The sequence below is a fragment of the Salvia miltiorrhiza genome, chromosome 5 (genome assembly GCF_028751815.1).
Source record: "Salvia miltiorrhiza cultivar Shanhuang (shh) chromosome 5, IMPLAD_Smil_shh, whole genome shotgun sequence".
NCBI lineage: Eukaryota > Viridiplantae > Streptophyta > Magnoliopsida > Lamiales > Lamiaceae > Salvia > Salvia miltiorrhiza.
Genome location: NC_080391.1, coordinates 32066962 through 32070416, shown reverse-complemented (window position 1 = coordinate 32070416; position 3455 = coordinate 32066962). Strand labels below are relative to the sequence as shown.

General features: G+C 38.5%; 1 long non-coding RNA gene across 1 annotated transcript; it reads right to left on the bottom strand.

The window, feature by feature from the left end:
• Window positions 1-597: 597 nt before the first annotated feature.
• Window positions 598-1154, bottom strand: LOC130986858 (uncharacterized). The gene is made up of 2 exons (XR_009089454.1): window positions 911-1154; window positions 598-835 (listed from the first exon to the last, which is right to left on the bottom strand). It is a non-coding gene; the product is annotated as an uncharacterized LOC130986858 (long non-coding RNA).
• Between the last annotated feature and the right edge of the window lie 2301 nt (window positions 1155-3455).

Genomic DNA, 3455 nt, shown 5'->3' with positions numbered 1-3455 from the left:
TGGAGAATTTAACACTGAAGTGTTAAATATGAATCTTTTATCGATTGTTTACTTAAGCCCATGAGTAATTTATTTTATGTTAGAAGCAAGTTCAAATGGATTTTATGCTTCAATAAGAATTAGGCTTATATGTCTTAATGTATTTAAATGAGTTTGGAACCATATAATTAATATATTAATCTCTTAGATTTTTTTTTTTATTGATTAAAGTTGAATAATCCTAGCATGCTGAAGAAATTCTTACTACGCATGCTGAAGGAAATTCTTCAGTCTTACATGCCAGCTGAAGAAATTTGGAGCGCATGCTGAAGGAAATTCTTCAGTCTTACATGCAGGCTGAAAGTGTTCATACCTGTAAGCTGAAGAATTTCCATCCAAGCCACCCCATTTTTTTTCTTTTATAACCTACACCATTTTTCAGCCAATTCCCACCTCTCACATTCATCTACCATCTCTCTCGCAGCCAAGAAACGACACCACATCTTTCATCATTCAAGGTTTATATTTCTAATTTATTTATTATCCTTCAATTGTATACATCAATTCCAGAATACCAACACATGCTCATTAACTCAGATTTACATATGCTTTGATAAATGAAGAAAATGAGTAGCAAATTCATAGATTTACAGTTACTAAATATGTACTTGTGAACTGAAGTTACAAGGAAAGAGTTAAAACTTTTATTTGAGCAATTACAGTATATGATTCTCGCACAAAAACCCTTTGTGTTGGCTGATTGCGTGTGTGAGTCGAGGTCAGGGGGAGGGCAGCCTCGGTGGCTCGTCGTCGCCGGCGGTTGACGGACGGCGACGGAGCCGCGGTTGTCTCCGATCTGCCAAGAAAGGGAAAGAGGAGTTTCAGTTTTTTAATTTAAAATGAAATGAGAATAGGGAGATCCGGGGCTTACCTTTGTGAGACGGTGCTCGGCTCCTCACAGCGACTCACGGCGACGGCGACTCCAGGAGAGGCGGCTGCCGGATTCTTGCTGCCAACGGCAGCGGCTGACGGCGGCGCTCCTCCAGCGAGCTGCTGGCCGTCGATCGCAGGCCAGCCAGCGGCGACTCCGGGCGAGCAGCAGCAGCTCCAGGCGGCGACAGCTCGACTCCCGGCGAAGCAGCAGCAGCTCCAGCGGCTTCCAGTCGACGGTGCACGCCGAGATCCAGTTGCAGCGGCGGCGGATCTGCCATGGAAGAGAGGCGGAGGCGACGGAGCGGCGGCGTGGTTGCGCTGCTGTGCCTTTCCCGGCCGAGATTGAGCGAGAGAGATAGAGGAGAAGAGGGGGGGGAAGAGTTCAGGGAGAGAGGAGGAGAGGCCGCGCCGCTCGCCGGCGGCGACGGCGCCGTTGAACGGCAGCGGCGGCGGCAGATCGAAGAGAGAGAGCAGAGAGAGTAAAGAGAGAGAGCAGAGAGAGTAGGGAGAGAGAGAACCGAGAGATAGAGTTAGAGAGAGATAAGCTTGTGTGTGTGTGTTGGGAGGTGTTTGTGTGTGTATATTTAGGTTAGAAAAGGGAGCCGGGTTTGGGCCGGGTTTCAGCCGGGTTTGGGCCGGGTTTGAGCCGGGTTTGGGCCGAAAATATTGGGCTCCCTCTTGGGCCGATTTAATTAAACTCTTGGGCCGATTTAATTAAATTCTTGGGCCGATTTAATTAAACTCTTGGGCCGATTTAATTAAATTGTTTGGGCCTTATTCAAAGAAAAACATGATAGACTTAATTTATCTAATTAATTTGGGCTTATATCTATTTAAATTATTTGAGCTCTTAATTATTAATTTAAATTGAGCTTGATTAATTTAATTATATATTGACCTTTAAATTAATTATTTAAATGGAGTTCTTTATTTCAAGTATTTATAAATGGATTATAAAATGAAATATTTCGAGTTAAACTCTCATTTAAATTAATTCTTTTCAAATGACTTATTAATATGGATTATTTGAAAATGATTAAACGATTTTAAAAAAATAAGAAAGCATGATCTATGATGATATAATTTGTCTATGTAATATTATAGGATTTGTTTTTAAATAACGGAATATTTGACTTGATGACATAAATAGAACGAGTTATGATTAATGCGCATGTTGATGTTCGAATAAATAGTTTCGAACCTAAATGATAGTTATGTGATAATGTTTTGGGTTTAAGGTTTTGTCGAGATAAGATTAATATTAAAATTTACTAATTATTTTAAGGATGATGATGGGCTCACTTATTGGGCTTCATGATTTTATTATCTTGGGCCTCATTTGTTGGGCTCTAGAAATTAATTGATGTTGGGCTTAATATTATTAATGCATTGGGCTTCGAATTTATTCTTTTGGGCTCAAATTAAATTCCTTTTGGGCCTTGATTATTTTATTTTAATTGGGCCTTCATAATTATTCTATTATATTTAATTAGAGAAGATTTTAAGACTTACTAATTATTAATTAGTAAGTGAATTAGATTATTTTAAGATGAGTAGATTATTAAAGATTAATAATCCGACCTCATAAGACGAGCTTTAATTCCTTAAATAGGATTAGCATCTCATAATTTAATTAAAAGAATATGAGTCATGCATAATCATTTCACGCATCCTCATTTATTGAGATTTTTCGAGAATTAGAATCTTATTTTATTTTCTCGGATTAAAGGTCAAGCACCAGAGTTAGAGCTAAACCGTGAGTCTGCTATTCAGGTAGGCTTTCTACGTATAAACTAAAATTATATATTAGAATTGCTAAGACTTTATGCTTATGAATTTAAATGATATTGTCAATGCCTAAATGCTTTATGTTTTATTATTAATTGCCTATCTGATGTTAATCGAATTCGGATTCTGGATGGGACCGCAAATCCCTTCGGAATTAGTGTACACCTTGTGATCGTGAGTCATCTAGCGGGTTGGCCGATCATAGTGTCCGTAGAGGGAGGCCTCCCTCTCGGCACGAGTTACTGATATGGTGATTAATGATATAAAATACCTGCGCGGGTTATTGATGAAAGAAATGATATTATGTTTGGTAAATACGAGTCTTTAAAGGAAAACCCTCGTATCTTACTACTGTTGAAAGGCTTGACAATAAAATATTATGCATGTATGTAAATTTCGGCAAGTGTCCACTAAGTACTTTTGTACTTAGCCCTGCATGTATTTTTAAATGTGCAGGTTGAGCGGTGATCGAGGATGTAGTGTGCAAGCGGAGCTTTGTCAAACTAGGATGATTACCTCAGAGTAGAGTATATGTCTTCATACATATACTCAAATTGTTATTCCGCTGCGAACACTGATTATGTTAAGATATTATGTCAAACAATATGTATTATTTAATAATGTACTAAAAATATTGAGTACCCCGTTTTGGGATAATATTATGTACGGTCCCCTTGTGGCCTTCATTGATATCTAGATATTTCGATTGATTTCCTTATACAAGTCGAGTCATCAAGAAACCGAATATGCCCCTT